We start from the raw sequence: 21784 nt of genomic DNA on the forward strand, positions 1-21784 counted from the left end.
ACATATAGAACCAGGAGGCTAGTTTCTGTAGTGGTATTTTGTGTTGCTAGTATCTCAGTTGTGTCCTTCCTTTCTGTCTCCATGATTTCCAGCTTTCTGGATCCCATCATGTTCTCTTCTGCATGTGCATTGCCTTAGCATGTGATCTCGCCTCTAGGGCTTCCAACTTTCACAGGTCCATACTTTTTATGTGGAACTCAGTTCCACCTGGAAGACGAAAAGATGAATGTTTTACATTAGACTTTGGAGACAGATACAAAGGAATTGTGCTCACTCTAGTTTACCCAGAACTAAATGCAAACTTGTTTTTTTTCACACAAACAGAGAGAGATATAAGATTGATGGATAGATGACATTCTAGTTGGTTTTCAAGCTCTGAGTTTTAAGGATTTCCCAGGTGGAGCTAGTGGTAAAAAATCCACAGGAGAAGCAGAAGATTCAAGTTTGATCCCAGGAGGTCATTGTATTAGATTGTTTTTGGCTATGAGTTTTAGATAACTCAATGAGAAGAAGTTCACTTATGATTTCCTTAGTAAGAATCTTGGAGCTTCCCAGGTGGCTCAGTGGTCAAGAGTCTGCCTGACAATGCAGGAGACACAAGAGACCCAGATTTGATCCCTGGGTTGGAAGATTCCCTGGGGGAGGAAATGGTAACCCGCTCCAGTATTCTTGCCTGGAGAATTCCATGGGGAGGAACCTGGTGGGTTACAGTCCATGTGATCCTGGTGGGGTCACAAAGAGTCAGACATGACTGAGCACACACATACTAGTAAAATTCTTCACTGTGAGAAGGTGGAGGCCACAGGGCAAGCATCACATCCTTGTCTTAATAGAGACCGGGGGCAGGGTGCTGACCCTTGGCTGAGAGATGCTTCTTGTTATGCCTCTTTAACTTTTATCAAAGAGGGAATGTTTTTCTCATAATTTTCCTCCTCTTACCTTATTGGCCAGGGCTGAGTCTATGGCCCCTACCAAACTGCTGTGGATTTTCTGGACTTGAGTCTCTCTGATGGGACCTAGGAAGGAAGGAAGACCTGAGAGTGGCTACAGAGAGGCTAGCCTGCTGGATCCAGCTTTGCTTGCATGCAGGGTTATGCTGAGATTCATGGCTGTGTTGGAAATGTGGTCATGATTTTATCAGGGGTACAGTGAGTCCTCTGCCTAGGAACCTGCAAGTCGTGACCTCTCGAAGATGCGAACGTGTGTTCCGTCAATGTTGCACATGAGTGAAGCTGCAGCTTGCCCTCCATCTCCTGTTGTTGACGATCCTTCAGCTAAACCATCTCCCACCTCCTCTCCCTCCTACAGTCAGTAACTCTTCTTGCCTGTTCACTCAATGCCAGCCCAGTATGCCAGCTGTTGTACTGTTACTACTGTAATTTTCAAGGTACTGTACTTTAGAAATATTTTATTTTTTTGTTTTTTTTTTAAGTTTTATTTGTGTGAAAGTATTATAAACCTATGACAGTACAGTACAGTATAGCTAATTGTGTTAGCTTGGATACCCAGGCTAACTTTGTTGGACTTGCAAACAAATTAGACTTATGAACTTACGTCAGTTCCTCAGTTGGCACAGCCTGGTTCACACAAAGCTAATCTGAGTCTGAAGCCCCTGTTCTGCACTTGATCTCTATGGCTCCAAGGCAGCCATCAGCGCTGCCAGGCAACCCTTATTCACCAGGACATGGTTCCCCCCTCTGCTGCCTCCTTCCTTCCAGAGCATCTTCTCTCCTCCTCCAGGGGCTCTCTGAGCAGTGTGTCCTCCACCTCCCTTCTGCCTGTCTTTGTCCTTGGGAAAACCCTGGCCCCAAACCCAGCCCTATTTGCTCCTCTAATCCCTTGGAGAAGGCTCTTCCATCCCAGACCCCCTTGACTCCTCTCTGTCTATGGGATTCTCCCTGCAAGAATACTGGAGTGGGTAGTCCTTCCCTTCTCCAGGGGATCTTCCCAACCCAGGGATCAAACCCAGGTCTCCCGCATTGCTGGCAGATTCTTTACCGTCTGAACCACCAGGGAAGCCCTTATTCTTCTCTACCTGAAAAGTTAAAACCCAAGTAGCCATAGCACCCTTCACATGCCTCTCCCTACCCAGGCAGGTTGAAACAGACCCTTCTTGTGGGAAGCAAGCAGGAATCAAATGGAGTTTTTCTCCTTCTCGATTTCCTTGGGTTTTAATTTGAAGCAAAAGAGAGAGAACGGCAGGGGACCAAGCCATCTTTCCAGGGCTCCATTGGCAGCCCTGCCCCCTGCAGCTGTTCTGATTAATGGCCATGCCTCCCGCCGGCTCCCTGTAATAGGTGTCAGGAAGGTGTTTACTCAAAGTTTTACACCCAGTTGTCGGAAGGTCGACACAATAGGGCGTCTCCCATGCAGGTTAAACATCTTTTTATGGGTACTACTGATGAGAGAGGACTTCTATGCTTTCAGGCTCTAAACACAGTGGTTCTTAGCACTTTCTTCAAGGCTGACTCAGCAGGTCCCAAGAACCAGGCAGGCTCCGCAAGGTCTCCTCCCTGAGCTGGGCTGTGAGCCTCGAGTGGACAACAGTGACATAAAGATGTCCCCATGTCTCCAGCTTTAAGCATGTGCCCTGTCTGCCTATGAAATCCTGAAACATTTTAGAACTCAAGCAAGAAATAATATCAAAATTCCTTTCCCAGGGAAGGGCTGTCTATACAAAATAGGGATGGTGGAATTCTTTACAATTAAAATGTCTACTTTTGTCACAGTAAACAGAGACCTTGACCCCCCCACCCCACCCAGAGTAGTTTTCTCTCCCCTTCATGATCTTTTCCCAATTTCTCCCTACCCTCAGCCTCTCCACCACTTAACAAACAAGCCCCAAGAAACAGAGAGCAAAAACGCCACAAATTGGGAATTGTATCTCCCATCTGCTGCCCACAGGTGTGTGTTTTGACCCTATTTCTGAGAAAGAGGAAGCCAAAGGTCAAAGTGAATTTCCTAAATGTCAGATGCTTTCAAAGTGCTGCCTTATGTTGTTTCGCACATTCCTGAAGCCGGCTTCAGCCCTGGGTTTTCCTGTGACAATGAGGCATTTCCTGCAGGGTCTGCAGTAAACCCCTGGGCTGTAGCCAAGACCAGAAGAGCTCAGGGAATTCCACCAAAACCCTTCTGAACAGCAGAGCCCCATGGCTTCCTTGGGTTTGATTGTAATTTAAAAAAAAAACAAAAAACCTCCTGGACTCACAGACAGAGAACAAACTTATAGTTGCTGGGGGGAAGAATGAGGGAAAGGAATAGTTAGGGAGTTTGGGACGGTCATGTATACACTGCTGTATTTAAAATGGATAACCAAGAATGTGCAGTTAAGCACAGACAGCTCTACTCAATGTTATGTGGCAGCCCGGATGGGAGGCGGAGTTTGGGGGAGAATGTCAAAGTCTGAGAGTGTTAGTCACTCAGTGTGTCTGACTCTTTTGTGACCCCATGGACTGTAGCCTACCAGGTGCCTCTGTCCATGGGATTCTCTAGGCAAGAATACTGGAGTGGGTTGACATTCTCTTCTCCAGGGGATCTTCCTGACCTGGGTATTGAACCTGGGTTTCCTGCATTATAGGAGGATTCTTTATCATCTGAGCCACCAAGGAGAATGGATACATGTAGATGTACACGAATCCCTTTGCTGTCCACCTGAAACTATCACAACATTGTTAATCGGCTATCAGTTCAGTTCAGTTCAGTTCAGTCGCTCAGTCATGTCTGACTCTTTGCGACCCCATGAATTGCAACATGCCAGGCCTCCCTGTCCATCACCAACTCCCGGAGTTCACTCAGACTCACATCCATCGAGTCAGTGATGCCATCCAGCCATCTCATCCTCTGTTGTCCCCTTCTCCTCCTGCCCCCAATCCCTCCCAGCATCAGAGTCTTTTCCAATGAGTCAACTCTTCCATGAAGTGGAGCTGATATAAAATATAAGGTTTAATAAGCAGGGGGAAAAACCCTCCTGGACAGAAAAGCTTGCTTCTCTATAAATGATGATAAATGCTTAATTATTTTCATGGGGACTCAGGCCACCCTTCCTGTATGTGAATGGACATCTCTACTGTTCCAAATACTGAAGCCAGTTTAATGTTTTTCTCAAACCAATCTGTCTATTGGATTTGACTGGAGATAAACAGAGAAACAAAGTACACATCCAGGGAGAGATTCATCCTACAAATACCGTATTTATTGGAAATTTAGCATTTTCTGAAATTTTGGGGATTCGGGATGGATGATATGCAATGAAAAAGAGAGAAGAGGAGATGGTTCCGAAAGTGGAGATGCGGAGGGTGGTCAGATCCTGACCCGTAGCAGTGACAGCGAGAGGGAGTGGCCCTTTGCGTGCTAGGTCATTCAGTGGTGTCCGCTTCTTTGTGATCCCATGGACTGTAGCCCGCCAGGCTCCTCTGCCCATGGGGATTCTCCAGACAAGAATCCTGGAGACAAGAATCCTGGAGCAGATTGCCATGCCCTCCTCCTGGGGATCTTCCCAACTCAGGGAAGGTTCTTTCCCACTAGCTATCCTGTAGGAATCTTTCACCTACTGCTTTATGTTTGTATCAGAAGACCTTGCTCGTCAGTATTTTCTCTTGGCCTTTCCTGGCTTAGAAAACTTGGGTGACCTAGTCAACCTCTCTTGTCACAGATTTTTTTCTTTTTGCTAAAATTGGAACAGAAAGCCTTTCCTGTCTTTTCTGTCTGATGATGAAGTTGTGTGGTTCAAATGACATTATGTACAGGAAAGCACTTTTTAAATTGCAAACTGGCCACCTGATGCCAAGAGCCAAAGCACTGGAAAAGACCCTGATTCTGGGAAAGATTAAAAACAAAAGGATAAGGGGGAGGCAGAGGAGCCTGGTGTGCAGCAGTCCATGGGGTCGCAAAGAGTCAGACGCGACTCTGCGACTCAACAACAACAAAAAAGATGCCTTGCCTTTTAGGGGAATGTTTTCAAGGACCTGTGGTTCATTCGTCCTTCCTGTTAACAGGCAAGGCACGTGTATCATACATGGATACTACAGGGGCCACTTGTTTCCCACATAGATGTGGACCAGTCTCCTGTAGGTACCATAGCATAACCTCAGGCACCTGATGTTTCTGAACATAAGCATCTGTGTACAGTGTCATCTCTGTCTTGTGAGTTTCCCATGAAGGAAACATGGGAAAGTGCTCTGTGAGCTGTGAATGTCCAGTATGATGACGTTTCGCCCACATAAATGCAAAGTATTAGGACATTGTGTTTGAAAAGTGTTGTTTAAGTGCCACTTGCTATTATTGTGGTTATTATGATAGTTGAAGAGTGTAATGGATTTCAGCAACTAACAATCTAGATGTGGACTCTTTTACCACCACACAGACTCCCTGAGTGTTCCACTTTAATAAGTATCCTTCCTTTCATTGGGAGTTGGATGCTGATGTAATTAACTCTCACTGTATTATGTCCTTTGCTTTGAATTCCGGATACATAACTCAGAATTATTTCATTGTATTTACCCCTATAAATCGGCCCTACTTTATTTCTAAATTAAATAGCATTAGAGAATAGGTTACTAGACTCACGACACTTCTCATTTTCCACAAATATATTATGTATGACTCAATTTCTTTCTACGTGCCCAGCTTCAGAGACAGCTTAGTGGATATAAAGCTTTTATATTGAAAAAAATTGTCAATAATTAGGATAGGGAAGGAAAATAGTTAAAGCTTAAATATGCCTTTGGTTCACCTATAAAATCAACCGATTCACTTTTAGACAAGAAGAATTTTGTCATGTTTTTCCTATCATCTGGTGTTCATTTTTCATCTCGGGGGATCAGCTTCACCAGATTTCCACCCTCTTACACTGTTGGTGGGAATGCAAACTAGTACAGCCACTATGGAGAACAGTGTGGAGATTCCTTAAAAAACTGGAAATAGAACTGCCTTATGATCCAGCAATCCCACTGCTGGGCATACACACTGAGGAAACCAGAAGGGAAAGAGACACGTGTACCCCAATGTTCATCGCAGCACTGTTTATAATAGCCAAGACATGGAAGCAACCTAGATGTCCATCAGCAGATGAATGGATAAGAAAGCTGTGGTACATATACACAATGGAGTATTACTCAGCCATTAAAAAGAATACATTTGAATCAGTTCTAATGAGGTGGATGAAACTGGAGCCTATTATACAGAGTGAAGTAAGCCAGAAGGAAAAACATAAATACAGTATACTAACGCATATATATGGAATTTAGAAAGATGGTAACAATAACCCGGTGTACGAGACAGCAAAAGAGACACTGATGTATAGAACAGTCTTATGGACTCTGTGGGAGAGGGAGAGGGTGGGAAGATTTGGGAGAATGGCAATGAAACATGTAAAATATCATGTAGGAAACGAGTTGCCAGTCCAGGTTCGATGCACGATGCTGGATGCTTGGGGCTGGTGCACTGGGACGGCCCAGAGGGATGGTATGGGGAGGGAGGAGGGAGGAGGGTTCGGGATGGGGAACACATGTATACCTGTGGCGGATTCATTTTGATATTTGGCAAAACTAATACAATTATGTAAAGTTTAAAAATAAAATAAAATTGGAAGAATAAAAAAATAAAAAAAAAGAAAGAAAAAAAAAGATAAAAGATGAAGAATATACATTATTTTTCTCATAGAATTCTGATGATTGAGAGGAATTATTCAAGAAATGTTTACTGAAAGTTTTTTGATGTATAAGGTCTAACGCACGCTTCCAGCTTTTTGATCTGTCATTGTATGCACGTAAGAAGAGGTGAGACATTTACAATGTTGGTAAATAAATGAACAATTATTATGTCTTTACTAGAGATGAAGTGACCATCATCAACTATTTCCTTAATACAGAATCATGATAGTCACTGAACTTATGTAAGGAAAGAACTTGACACAAGACCTCACAAGCAGGCAAGTCCCTGAAACGTAAGCTTTGCAAGCTTGTTTTGTGGTTAACAGGGGAGCTCACCATGCTTACCATCGGGGCAACAATCGGCCTGGGGTATCAGTGAAGAGGGTGTTTGGGAAGATAGGACTGGTGTTTCAAGGAAAGAATGCCATCTCGTCTTCTGCTAAAAAGTGAGGTTTCTTTGCCAGAACCCATCCAGACAGCAGACGACACTTAGTGGCCTGGGGAGCAGGAGGCCAGACAGAATTTTTTTTCCTTTTTGGTAAGCTCTTTTCCTTGGATCAGGGAACTTTAATTGTAAGCAGTTGTTCTAAGTGTTTCCTCCGACGCCCCCTCCAGAATCCTGAACCAACTCTTCAGTTCAATTTGAAAGTTAACTTTTGTTGCATTTTCACCCTGCCCTATATCCATAAGGGTGCATCTCCCAGGTCCATCCTGTTCCCGCACCACCTCCATGGCCGTGAAGGGAAAGGAGGAATGCCTCTGCCCCAGTCCTGAGCTCACACTGTGTATGCGTGTGATGTTGTGGAAGTGACTTGATCTTTCTCTTGCTTGGCTGTTACATGTACTGCATAGTGATGGTAGCACCTGCCTCATAGGGTACCGTGTGCCCAGCAAGGTGCTAAGCCCTACCATCCAGGAGCCAGCAAAACAGTGCCTTGACTTTGTGGGACTCGTGTCCCGTCAGGGGATTGTGTGATCCCAAGCACAGAAATGTATCCACTGACCACCTTGGAGAGAGTTTCAGGAAGAGAATGCTGGGGGCAGGTGGGGCAGGACAGCACGGGCAAGTGTGGGCAGCAAGGAGTGATCTGAATCTCGGATCTGAAGAACCAGAGAATGGGAGCTGGGAGAACGGGGAAGAATCAACCTTCTGGGCCAAGGGAACAGCATGTGTGAAGGCCTCAGACAGGAGAAGAGCTCAGGAATTGAGAGTCACCTGACCAGGTGCTGGGCAGGTAGACCTTGTCCAGAGCTCAGGCCACTGACCTGGGGATCTTGGGACATCATTGAAAGATTTCCACCAGGGAATGGTGGGATCTGATTTGCATATGGTGGATGATCACGTAGGCTCTGGTGTGGAGAGCAGCTTATGGGGACACAGCTTCTCAGAGTGGCCCTTCCTGATGAGCAGACTCACAAGCTGGGTGACTACTGTGGGTTGACCATGAGGAAAGCTGGTAACTTGGACAGGAGCATGTGTACCATAGGTGAAAATCAGGTGAATGCGGTAAGGGCCATCTGGACTGGGCGAAGTATTCGCTAAAAAAAAAGCATCAGGATCAGTGATCTATCTACCCAGTCTTTGCTCTGAACAATTATTAAGAAGACAATGAGTGCTCAGTCATGGTCAACTCTTTGAGAATGCATGGACTGTAGCCCTCCAGGCTTCTCTGTTCATGGAACTTCCCAGGCAAGAATACTGGAGTGGGTTTCCATTTCCTACTCCAGGGGATCTTCCCAACCCAGGGATTGAACCCATGTCTCTTCTGTCTCCTGCAGTGGCAGGCGGAGTCTTTACCACTCATTACCACCTGGGAAGCCCTGATCAATTTCTACCTAAGGTCAATTTCTCAACCCATGCAATGGGCCTCCACCTTCCTCACAGGAAGATGAGCCATGACTCCCCAGTCCTCGAGTCACAGCATGACTTCATTGAGCAGAAAAGCCTGGACAGAACTGATTTGTTGTCTTTGTTTATTCCACTTGCTTTGAAGATTTGCTATAAAATTAGGTCTGTGTTTTATTACCCCAGACCTTGCCAGGGTGATGTGTAATGTGCAGCGTACATATCATATTACCCGTGTAAATTCTCTATTCTCCCGAATTCCAAGGCACATTTGGTTTCACAGATGTGGAGACCTGTGATCATGAAATTTGCAGAATTCCTTGCCCATGGACTCCCAGCTGCCAAGATATGAAAGGCTTGTCTAATCCCAGCTCTCAGACTACTTGCCCCCTGACCGCTATGTGTTCCCTTTCTCTTTTCTTTAGAAGGGATAGATCTACCGGCCAGGCATCTCTCTCATGATGGAGTCTGGATCACAGAGATGTGCGAGGGCTGTAGAGGCAAAAGGGGTCTCCTTCTTACAGTCACTTTTTCCTCTTCTTCTCAGGACTCACAACAGCCTCCTATTAAAGTGCAGCAAACCCGCTCACCTTCTTTATCACAAACCTCCTTAAAAACCATCTGTTTCACAAAGTATTTCAGTTACAATAACCACTCACTTCTCAACATCCTTGTGTTGCACTGAGTTTTATTGTCTCGCATGTCCTTGGGTACATTTACACTGTGATCCCCCAAAGGAAAATCCTTGCTTTGTTCTGTCTGCACGAGTCCGCCTATGCCCTGTATAAATAATGGATAAGAATCAAAATGCCACCAATAGGCGCCTTTCATCTTGGAGGGTTAAGGAGCCATACTTGTCACATGCAGAGAACATCACAGAATTCAATTGGGGAAACTTAAAAAAAAAGTTATTATTTAGGTAGGATCTTTCATTAATTTCAACGTAATCGACATGATTGGGAGCACCATTTGGTGTCCATAGATAAACCCGCTTCACTAACAGCCCGCCTCTGGTGACAGCTCCATACAGCAGACAACTGGACGGACTGCTGAGACAAAATCACCACGGTCACATTGTTGAATAAAACAACAGTCACTACCTTCCACTTCACAAAGAGGGAGTTTTGTTTTGGGGGCAGAAGCACATAATGGGGACAATTCATTTTTAATGCTGTAAATACGCAGTTGAGGATCTGTGCTAGACCCAAATAACAGACAATATAGTGGCTGGCCAGAAAAATAAAGAAAATGTGGTAAAGTTCCAAGATTCTCTTATTTCAGAGTGAATGGCCCTGAAAGATGGAGAATGCTTCAATATCAGAGAGAATGGTCTCTTTGTGACAATTTACCTTCTTCCCACTACCTCCCCACAATCTATGGTTTATGAAGGTCAGGTTTGAAGGCCGATGAGTTTCATTTACTTCCGGGTCATCTCTTACTTAACCATACCTTTGCTTAAAATCTGATGGGTACAGTGATATGATACCACTGTTGAAATGAGGGGTTACTATTATCATCATTTATGCACTATAAAGGGGACTATGTGGGATTCTGTTATATACAATTTGCTCTTGACTGAATGTTTGTGTTCCCATGAGTCCATATGTTGACAGTCTAAGCCCATGACAATGGTGTTTGGAGCTTCTGGGAGGTCATTCAGGGCAGAGCCCCTATGAATAGTCTTGTGCTCAATCATTCAGTTGTGTCCAATTCTCTGTGACCCTATGGACTGTAGCTTGTCAAAGGCTCCTCTGTCCATGGGAATTCTCCAGGCAAGAATACTGGAGTGGGTTGCCATTTCCTCCTCCAGGGGATCTTCCCAACCCAGGGATCGAACCCATGTCTCTTGCATTGGCAGGTGGATTCTTTACCACTAGCGCCACCTGGGAAGTACTTTAAGTAAATGACTGTCATCAGCCTTCAAACAACAACTTCGTAATAACCATAATAATGATAATAGATAAGATGTATTACATACTTATTTTGTGCCAGGCACAGTTACGTATAATTTATATGGATTTTCTTCATGAATCCTTAAAACTCTATGAGGTGAGTAATATTATCCCCTTTTCATAGAAGAGTTGGAGAAGGCAATGGCACCCCACTCCAGTACTCTTGCCTGGAAAATCCCATGGATGGAGGAGCCTGGTAGGCAGCAGTCCATGGGGTTGCTGAGAGTCGGACATGACTGAGTGACTTCACTTTCACTTTTCACTTTTGTGCATTGGAGAAGGAAATGGTAACTCCAGTGTTCTTGCTTGGAGGATTCCAGGGACGAGGGAGCCTAGTGGGCTGCCGTCTACGGGGTCACACAGAGACGGACACGACTGAAGCGACTTAGCAGCAGCAGCATAGAAGAGTAAAGTGAGGCTTGAAGAAGTCAAATCATGTACCAAGGGACCCATGAACCATCCTGGAGACAGGGTTCACACTTAGGATTTTCCCCAAGATCATAAACCACTATGTTTCACAAAACCTACTGGCATCAGACTCACCTGTGTGTTAGTCTCTTCAGTTCAGTTCAGTCGATCAGTCGTGTCCGACTCTTTGTGACCCCATGAATCGCAGCACACCAGGCCTCCCTGTCCATCACCAACTCCCAGAGTTCACTCAGACTCATGTCCATCGAGTCGGTGATGCCATCCAGCCATCTTATCCTCTGTCGTCCCCTTCTCCTCCTGCCCCCAATCCCTCCCAGCATCAGAGTCTTTTCCAATGAGTCAACTCTTCGCATGAGGTGGCCAAAGTATTGGAGTTTCAGCTTTAGCATCATTCCTTCCAAAGAACACCCAGGACTGATCTCCTTTAGAATGGACTGGCTGGATCTCCTTGTAGTCCAAGGGACTCTCAAGAGTCTTTTCCAACACCACAGTTCAAAAGCATCAATTCTTCGGCACTCAGCTTTTTTCACAGTCCAACTCTCACATCCATATATGACCACTGGAAAAACCATAGCCTTGACTAGATGGACCTTTGTTGGCAAAGTAATGTCCTGTTAGTCTCTTAGTCATGTCCAATTCTTTTATGATCCCATGAACTGTAGCCTGCCAGGCTCCTCTGTCTACGGAATTCTCCAGGCAACAATACTGGAGTGAATTGCCATGCCCTGCTCCAGGGGATCTTCCCAACCCAGGGATTGAACCCTGGTCTCCTGAATTGTGGGCAGCTTCTCTTACGATCTGAGCCACCAGGGAAGATAGGGCTTGTGAAACACAGAACACCGTCCAGCTCCTCACTTAGTCTTCTGACTCAGCAGGTCTGTAGTGGAGCCTGAGGATGTAATCTCCAACAAGTTCCCAGAAGATGCTGACGCTCCTGGCATAAGGACCATGCTTTGAGTACCAGTCACTGCACTAAGCCAACCGACCCCTCCACATTACATGTGCTGCAGTCGCAGCTTGAGATCCTTCCAAATCCAACATCTGTTCTTATGTTTTTATCCTCCTCTTTAGTGGAAAGAGGATGATATTGGAGAAGTTCTTCTGAAACGTACTCCTCCTGGAACAATTAGTGATGTTGTTTTGCACCCCCAGCCTGCCACCAAAAGCTTATGCCTCTTGATGGCTGAAATGGGTTCAGCTTGCAAGATATTTTCTTGTTGGAAACCCAAAGAAACACATTCATCTTACCAAGGATATTTCGACTCTGCCTATGATATTAATATTTATGAGAATGAGGTTAGCTATTTGGCATGCAATACATATTTTTTTGTTGAAGCTTTCCCATTAGAGGACAGTTGCTTGGGAGAGCCTTAGAAACTAATATTGCATTTCACTTCATAAAGATTGTGGCAAACCCAACAGCCAGAGAATCCACGTTCCAATTGCCGATGAGAGGTGAGGACATGTTCCCACAGCCTCTGCTGCTAATGAATTACAGTTGTAACACACAGTGTGGCACGGTACTATGTTTTAAGTCATAATTAAGAAAGAATCGGGCTTCCCATATGGCGCTAGTGGTAAAGAACCCACCTGTCAATGCAGGAAACACAGGTTTGATCCTTGGGTCAGGACGATCCCTTGGAGAAGGGGATAGCAACCCACTCCAGCATTCTTGCCGGGAGAATCCCATGGACAGAGGATCCTGGTGGGCTCCACAGGGTTAGAAAGAGTTGGACACAACTGAAGTGACTTAGCACAGCACAGCACAAGAAAGAATTAGTATATATCTGAGAGAAAATTTATAAAGAAGAACTCCTGCCAGGAGCCAGGAGCCAGGGCTGACTGACCTAAGAAGAGAGACCGTTCAGGGAGGCACCGTGAAAACCAGCCATGTAGGTGGGTCCCGGGACCCTCCTCCAGTGAGAAGGGTGCCAAATAGACCTGCGTCCACCAGGGCTGAGGACATTTGTAATCAGCCATACCTGGCTTTTCCAGTAGGACTTTGTCAATAGTGGATAAGCAGGTTGCTCCACAAAGTAGAAGTCAGGATGTCAGGTTCCCATCACATCACTAGTATGTTGGTAAATTTCAACAAAGGCAATTTGAACTCCTTGGGGTCATGAAAGAGTTGGACATGACTGAACAACAACAACAACCACACCGAGAAGTGCTCTTAACCACTGCCTTCCACTGCTTCTGGCCCTCAGCTGACCTTTCCCCAAATGCCCTCCCCAGGTGCCTCATCCCCCCACCCCCTTCCCCACATTTTGCATTATTTACCATAATTATGAACTGAAGGGAGAAGGCAGTGGCACCCCACTCCAATACTCTTGCCTGGAAAATCCCATGGATGGAGGAGCCTGGTAGGCTGCAGTCCATGGGGTCGCTAAGAGTCGGACACGACTGAGTGACTTCCCTTTCACTTTTCACTTTCATGCATTGGAGAAGGAAATGGCAACCCACTCCAGTGTTCTTGCCTGGAGAACCCCCGGGACGGGGGAGCCTGGTGGGCTGCCGTCTCTGGGGTCGCACAGAGTCGGACACGACTGAAGCAACTTAGCAGCAGCAGCAGCAGCATGAACTGAAGAAAGAAAGGGCGAATGTGTTGTATAGCAGCTCACTCATCTTCATTTTGATTAGAAAAACCGAGGTTAAAGAGAGTATAAAGACGCCGAGACCCAGCACCGCTCTCTGTGACTTATCTTTGTGATTGTCCTGGCAAAGAATATAGGGGATGGGAGAAATGTGGGGCCTGGGAGAGTGAGGGGTGGGAGGTCCTGAAATACTAGAAAAATAGACAAAAAGTAAAAGGGAACTGTAATGCTGCCATCACTTCATTAAGGTTTTCCACTTGGGCAAAGGCAGCAATATAAACATTTACTTAAGGGTTTTTGTTTTTGTGTTTGACGTGGACCATTTTTAAAGTCTATTGAATTTGTTACAGTATTGCTTCGGCTTTTTGTTTTAGTTTTTTGGCCACAAGGTGTTTGGGAATCTTAGCTTCCTGACTAGGGCTCAAACCCACACCCCCTGCATTGGAAGGTGAAGTCTTACTCATCGGAGGGCCAGGGAAATCCCTAAGGATCTATTTGAACTCTCAGATAGTTTCCTGGTGACACTAGCACTTCCTGAGACAGCCTGTTCCCTTGAGGATTTGTGGTTTAAACCTGGGAGCATTTAAAAGGCTTCCTAAGTTCATATGTTCTTTGCGTTATTTTAGTGTTGAAGCTGAAACTCCAATACTTTGGCCATTTGATGCGAAGAGCTGACTCATTTGAAAAGATCCTGATGCTGGGAAAGATTGAGGGCAGGAGGAGAAGGGGACGACAGAGGATGAGATGGTTGGATGGCATCACCAACTCAATGGACATGAGTTTGGGTAGACTCCAGGAGTTGGTGATGGACAGAGAGGCCTGGTGTGCTGCGGTTCATGGGGTTGCAAAGATTTGGACATGACTGAGCAACTGAGCATAACTGACTGAGCCTGAGTTTTAGCATCATCTCAGACAATTAGATTTTCGTGATTCCAGTGCTACTGATCCACGTAATTGTAGACCTGTTGAAGTAACTGTGAGAAGTGACAGACTGATTCTTGGATTCAGACAGTTTATTCACTCTAATCCCTCTTCCATCAGCGCTCTGTTTAGAATACCCTGTTTTATTCCCTGAAGACCCATGAAGAGAGGTTTCAAAGACTCTACCCATCGACACAGAAGTACATATAGGAACAACGCAACACAGTGGCCCATTTCAAGAGTGAATAAGAGCCGCTTAAGGCTGGGGTGGGACAAATTGGAAGAGTAGAGTTAACATATATACGCTACCCTGTGTGAAACATAGCTACTGGGAAGCTGCTGTATAACACAGGGAGCTCAGCTCAACGCTCTGTGGTGATCTGGAGAGTGGGTGGGAGGTTCCTGACGGAGAGGATGTATGTATACGCATACTGATTCACTTCATCGTGCAGCCGGACCTAACACGACACTGTAAAGCAATTATACTCCAATTAAAAATAAACGAATGAATTAACTGAGTAGAGCAGCAATGAAGCACTAAATGTCCGTCAAAAATGTGCGAGTAAAAACAAAAAAGAAACTCTGCCTTTGAGATCTTATTTTCAGGAAGGACAATTAATTCAACTTCCTGAAGGTCTACCACACATGGCTGTCACTGTGGGGAGATTCCAGGATGAGTAATGGTTTTCACTCTGAACTAAGATTCCAGACGAGGTAGATAAATGATCAGAGTCCCTGTTGATCATCTTTAGAGTCAATCACGTCGTTAGCAAGGTTGGTCGAGAGAGCTGCCACCACCCCATCCCTCACGTCTGCTCTACACCTGGGAGCAGAGACCCACAGAACTGAGCTGAGTGTGCAGGTGTATACTGAGTCACCTCCCACTACCCTCTCCTCGACTCTGAGATTCAACCTGGGGCTGGTGACAGTGTTTCTCGAGGCCTACTATCATCTATCGTTTAGGCTCTGGGACTGCAAGGCGATTCCTGGAGAACTGCTTGTGAACTCTTCTTGGCACCTGTGAGAAAGGCTGGGAGCATTTTCATGATGGAGCTGGAGAGAGTGGCTCAGAAAGCCGGCCAAGTGTTTGCTTACACAGATTGCCTTCGATGGGAGTCACGCCGTGTGGACTTCTGTCTCCTTCTTGCCATCCAGTAATCCCAAACACATTACAGTTTTAAACTCTGTAGGGGCTGAAGGACTACTCAAGGGAAGGAGAGAAGGAAATGACCATCTAATTTAATTTCTCTAAACACTCCACTGAGCCCTAGGTGCCATATGTGGAGTGCAAGGAAAATGGACTCTGGTTAAGGCCCATCCTCACAGAAAGACACTCGGCTTTAGAAACACGAGGCCTCCCCGACCATGAATATACTTGAATCAACATGGGACTTTGGAGTAAATCCCCAATTCTGTGAAGTGGATCGTTTTATGTACTTTTGACCATAAGTATTTTTTGGTGTGGTATCTTTCTTGCTTATGAGCATGCCTTAGTCCTGGCAATAAATTCAGTCTCTTCCCTTTTATTTCCACGCAGTCAATGTTCTTCTGTTTTTTGTTTTTTGGTTTTTTTTTGTGAATCTTCCAGTAGGGATGCCCTGCTATCACCTGGACACACTGTAGCATTTGCTGCAGAATTGCATTTTTCTTTTAAAAGAGACCAGCTCATTACTCAGCTGATATTTTTGGTTTCCATTGCATGCATGCTAGGGGCTTCCCAGGTGGTGCTAATGGTAAAGAACCCGCTTGCCAGTGCAGGAGATGCCAGAGAGATATGCAGGTTCAATCCCTGGGTCGGGAAGATTCTCTGGAGGAGGGCATGGCAACCCACTCCAGTATTCATGCTTGGAGAATCCCATGGACAGAGGAGCGTGGTAGGCAACAGTCCATGGGGGTGCAAGGAGTCGGACACTGCTGAAATGACTTAGCACTCAAGCACACAAAGTGTCCTTGGTGTGCATCCTTCAGGTTCTGGTCACTTCCCACTTGTGTTGAAGGATGGAAAGATCCAAAGAACATTCAAGGAGAAAGGTGATGTTGATGATTTCCATTGAAGACGAATCTGGTGAAATGTTGGCCAACCACAGTTCTTTCTTACTGAGAGACTATGCTGAAAATGCATTAACCACCGAACCTAGAGAAATCCCCCCTACCAGTCAAGGCAGCAGTCTGGAAGCAGCTGGGGTGGGGGAGGCACAATGAGAAACAGACCGTGTGATGGATCTTGGCTGATGGTGGTGCAGAGGATGATGATGGGAGAACTTAAACATCTGAGCTACAGAATTGGGAACATTTGCTCTAAAGGCAGAGAAAGTTTAAAAAACTCCAAGAATTCCATCACTCCAGACTTCTCTGCATGGATTTCTCTGCATATGGAGCACGCCTGCACTTTTAAGGGCTGACATGCCAGAACACCAGGTTTAAGGAAAAACATAGGTTAGAGCAGAAACTAACTGACATTTAACACATTGATTTCTTCTTGCCTTCTGTACAAGTTAATGGGTGTTCATTAATAGGTATTAAAAAAAAATTCAACCTTGGAGGGTTATTAAACATTTTAGGGTCCAGTACAGCAACAACAGCCTCAATTGGCATAATATACCCTCCAACGAGTATTTAATTATACAGAATAGCAAGCAGAGACTCTCATAGTTAGCTTTAATCTTTCTAGACATATACAAGTTGAAAAGCCAATGGTGCTCGTATTTCATGACAGCGCAGTTGATGCCAATGATGAGTTCAGTAGCAAGAAGGATCCCTATGGGATAGTGGGCCCCAACATTTTTGGCACCAGGGACAGGTTTCATGGAAGACAATTTTCCCATGGACTGGGGTGGTGGGGAAGATGGTTTCAGGATGATTCAAGTGAATTACATTTCTTGTGCACTTTATTTCTGTTATTATTACATCAGCACCACCTCAGATCATCAGGCATCAGATCCTGGAGTTGGCGACCCCTGATAACCACGCTCAGATATCTCAGGTTTATATGATTTGAATAATCAATAAACAATTAAGAATGTTTGGCGTCTTTAATACCTAAAGGACGTTTGAATCTGGTCACATTTAACAGGAAATAGATGGCTTTGTTTTTCATTTTCTTGCAAGATCGCAGAGCATCTCCTCCTAGATGGTGTGATTTTGGCCATTTAGAGGGATTGTTCTGCAGCAGGTGTCCCCAACCTCCAAGATCTAATGCCTGATGATCTGAGGTGGAGCTGATGTAAGGATGAGAGAAATAGAGTGCACGACAAATGTAAAGTGCTTGAATCGTCCCGAAACCATCCCCCGTCCTGGTCCGTGGAGAAACTGTCTTCATGAAACCACTCCCTTGTGCTGAAAAGATTGGGGACCACTGGCCGTTAAGTGATTTCCTTTTAAGCTGGGACATCAGAGCTTACCGGACCAGGAATGTGGTCTGGTACAGCTGGGCTGCTGTATGGAAACAGGTTTTGATGTGACTTCTCTGTTTGGGAGGATCCAAGGTGGGGAGGGCAGAGGCAGTGTCTTCATTCACCTGAAGGGTGACAGAGCATCATCAGTGATTTTTTTTTTCCCCAAGCAGACTGAGAAGATCCCCTGAGACATCTATAGGGAAACTTGAGTTTGGCCTGTCTAGCAGTGGAGACTCTGCCAAGCAATGAACTGGCAGAGAATACGAAAGCGGAGGAGGGTAGGGGAACCTTGAAAAATGATCCTTGGCTACCCAAAGGAGGTTTTGGTCAAAGCCTTTGACCACAGTGTAAGAATACAAAATAGAGTGGGAGGAATATTTTTCAGCTCTTGTGCAATGTAAGAATGTCAGCCTTTACGGGGTGAGGAGGAGGAAAGTCTGGGGAGGATGGAAAAGAAGGAAAAATATTCTGAGATTAAAATGTTATCTTTAAATATTGTGCTTCTGCTGCTCAGCGATCAAGAGCTTACGGGTTGACTGCAAACTCTGACTAAATCTTGATTTCTTTGCATTTCAAAGTCATTAACTGTTCCCTGACACCACTAGGTGGGGATGTAGGTTTACCGAGCACTTACTCTCTGGCTAAAAATGGCCTGTGAAGGCTGTGGAATCCTTAACAAAAATTTAAAATGTTCAAGATTGATCAGTTATGAATCATGTGGGTCACGGATTCACAGTGATCTTGTGGAAGGGGGTGAGGGAGGAGGTTTTTAAAAATCCCACATCAAACAACAATAGCAAACAACCCTCAACGTGCTGTGCCGTTCCTTGTAAAGCAGTCCAGGAAAACTATTATTTTTTAAGCCATAAGTTCAGATGCTTAAGACTCCAAGAGGATAATCACGCCGTGTTACAAATGTCTGCTGCCAACACACACATATTTTTCCTTTATTCTCACACCAGCTGCTCCATCATGCTATCCATGGTCAAGAACAAACAAACAAAAAGTACCCCTCAAAAAAAAAAAAAATGCAGAGTTTCCTTTCCAATTTCACCAGTGGAATCGTGCCAGCGACTGGCAGGAGCAGGGGATTGTGCGCTTGGGTTTAAAGGGTTGTTTCTAAATGCAGGACTTTTTGAGAATCTCATTACCTCACATCTTGATGTGTGAAGTGTGATTCATAGCACAGTTTGCTGGAGGCTAGTTAGCTCTTGTCTTCACACGGAGGACGCTGTCTAATATGCCATTAATCAAACCTCAGTGAAGCTAAGCCTTTCGGTTTGTTTTGGCTAAGCCTCTTCTCTCTACTTAGCTGACCCCAGTTTTTTTTTTTTTTTTTTTGTCCACTTTTCTATGCCCATTGGTGGAGAGCATGGGCTATCAGATGGCTTCCAGAGAAGACAATGGATAGCCAGTGGTTTTCGGGAAAGGCAGGGAGTCATTTATTATTCCTCCTTTCACACTTGTCTCTCAGATAAAAATGCTCCTCAAATTCATTTAATCGCTCACTCCCATTTTCTCCCTCTCCAATTCTCTGAATCTCTTTCAGAGAAAGAATACCTCATAGATTTCGCTGAAGTTGCCCGTGTAACCCTACTCCTCAGAGAGCATGGCTCTTCCACCTGCCAGGATCCCATTTAAATACTTCACTTTCTCTTGAAGTTAAGGAACTCTCCATCAGGGCTGGGGAAGTTCACATACACATGAATTCCCTGCTCCATGGCAATCATGAGAATGATAATGCTTCCAGGGAGAACATCAAGATAGGAACATAGTAAATGGTGGTAGTCAGGGGCTCAGTGGGTAAAGAATCTGCCTGCAAGGCAGGAGACTCAGGTTTGATCCCTGGGCCAGGAAGATCTCCTGAAAAAAGGCCACTCCAGTACTCTTGCCTGGGAAATCGCCACGGACAGAGGAGCCTGGCAGGCTATGGTCCTTGAGGTCACAAAGAGTTGGACACAACTGAGTGACTTACACAACAGCTCAAGGCCATTTCATAGCAAGAGATATTTACATTTTATGAAATATTTTCTCCTGAAATTTTCAACACACTCAAAAATTTTTAATTACTGTGCAAATGAATCCATGAAGAAAAGTGGGAGATGTTTTTAGTGGCCAGGATTTAGGGACCAGGGGGAAATTAATTAAAACACAAAAGTCAGACGTACATCTGAGGCATTGCTTTCCATCTCACCATTAATTCCCAACTGCTGTAGGGTGATATTAGCATAACCTTACATTTATTTCTTACTTAAAAATTTTTTTTCTTAAATTTTCTTTTTCTGGCCACACTACTTGAATATTAGTTCCCTGACCAGAGATCAAACCTGAGCCCTCTGCTTTGGAAGTGCAGAGTCTTAACCACTGGGTCACCAGGGAAATTCCCTTTGTTTCTTTTTTTAATTTATTATTTATTTATGTATTTATTTTTGGCTACACTGGATCTTCACTGCTGCACGCAGGCTTTCAAGCTTTCTCTAGTTGGTGTTTGGTCTAGTTCTCTAGGGGTTTGGGCTTGCCACTGTGGTTGCTTCTCTGGCTGTGGAGCACAGGCTCTAGGCACACGGGCTTCGGTCGTTGGCCTTCCAGCCTCCAGAGTGCAGGTTCAGCAGTTTGTGGCACACGGGCTTAGCTGCTCTGGCATGTGGGATCTTCCCAGACCAGGGATTGAACCCGAGTTCCCTGAATCGGCAGGTGGGTTCTTATCCACGGCACTGCCAGGGAAGGCCCTGCCCTTGTTTCTTAAACACGATCCCACAATTAGCGCCATACAGAATCAGATAATCACTCACACCAGGTGCTGTGAGATGGGAAATCCCATTTTCTAATCTCAGTTTCCTGCTTCTTTTAAAAGCATATTTTGTTACAGCTCATATCAGCATCACATTTATTAATTGTCTGATTCTGGGATAGGGGAGGAGTCTAGGTCTGGAAGTCATGTCCCCCCCGCCCCCAACACACACACTAAATAGATCTTAACTGAGCATTATGAGTAGAGCATCCACCAGGCTGATGGGGGTTGCGGGGGCTGACCATCCCCTGGCCTGAACCTTCAGGAGTCTCATCAGCTCCTTGCAGGGATCATGCAGGGAAATATGCTGACAACACTGTTGGCTGCCTGAATATTATTTATGAGATGGGTCCTCTTTTCTTAGTGAGTGGGAAACCTCAGAAGTCACCAGAATTTGGGGTAGAATATGAAATCCTTTAGGCATAGGAAGAAAAAAAAAGCTTATTTTTGTTAGCAAAATACAACTTCCTAAACAACAGTTTTGTTTTGTTTTTTTTTCTTGTGTACTATGTGCTAGGTACTATTAAAGTACTTTACATGGAGAAATGGGCTTCCCTGGTGTCCCAGTAGTAAAGAATCCGCCTGACAGTGGAGGAGATTCAAGAGATGCGGGTTCAATCCCTGGGTTCGAAAGAGCCACTGGAGGAGGGAATGGTAACAGGACCCCCAGTATTCTTGCCTGGCAAATCCCACGGACAGAGGAACCTGGCGGGCTACAGTCCATGGGGTTGCAAAGAGTGGGACATGACTGAGTGACCAAACAACAACAAAAGCAAACATAGAGAAACAGACTCCATCCTTCAAGATTCCAGTGAGTTAGTGTCATTTTTATGCCCATTTTATAGACGAGGAAATAGAGGTGGAGCATGTGTGGAAACTGCCCATGAAAGCACAGCTCAAGAGAGATGAACCTGTGATTCACACCCAGACAATCTGAACCCTTTGCTATAATATATTTATGTGTTTGCACACATTTGCTTTTGACATTTCATGACATTTTCAACAGAGTTTTTTAAGCAAAATTAGACAGATGTAATTTTAGTTTAGTTGGTTCAGTGGCTAAGTCATGTCCAACTCTGCGACTCCACGGAGTACAGCATGCCTGTAGGGAAGTGAAGGCTTCCTGGCTCTTCACTATCTCCTGGAACTTGCTCAAGTTCATGTCCATTGAGTCAGTGACGCCATCCAACCATCTCATCCTCTGTC

Source organism: Bos javanicus, chromosome 11 (genome assembly GCF_032452875.1).
Source record: "Bos javanicus breed banteng chromosome 11, ARS-OSU_banteng_1.0, whole genome shotgun sequence".
NCBI classification, from domain to species: domain Eukaryota; kingdom Metazoa; phylum Chordata; class Mammalia; order Artiodactyla; family Bovidae; genus Bos; species Bos javanicus.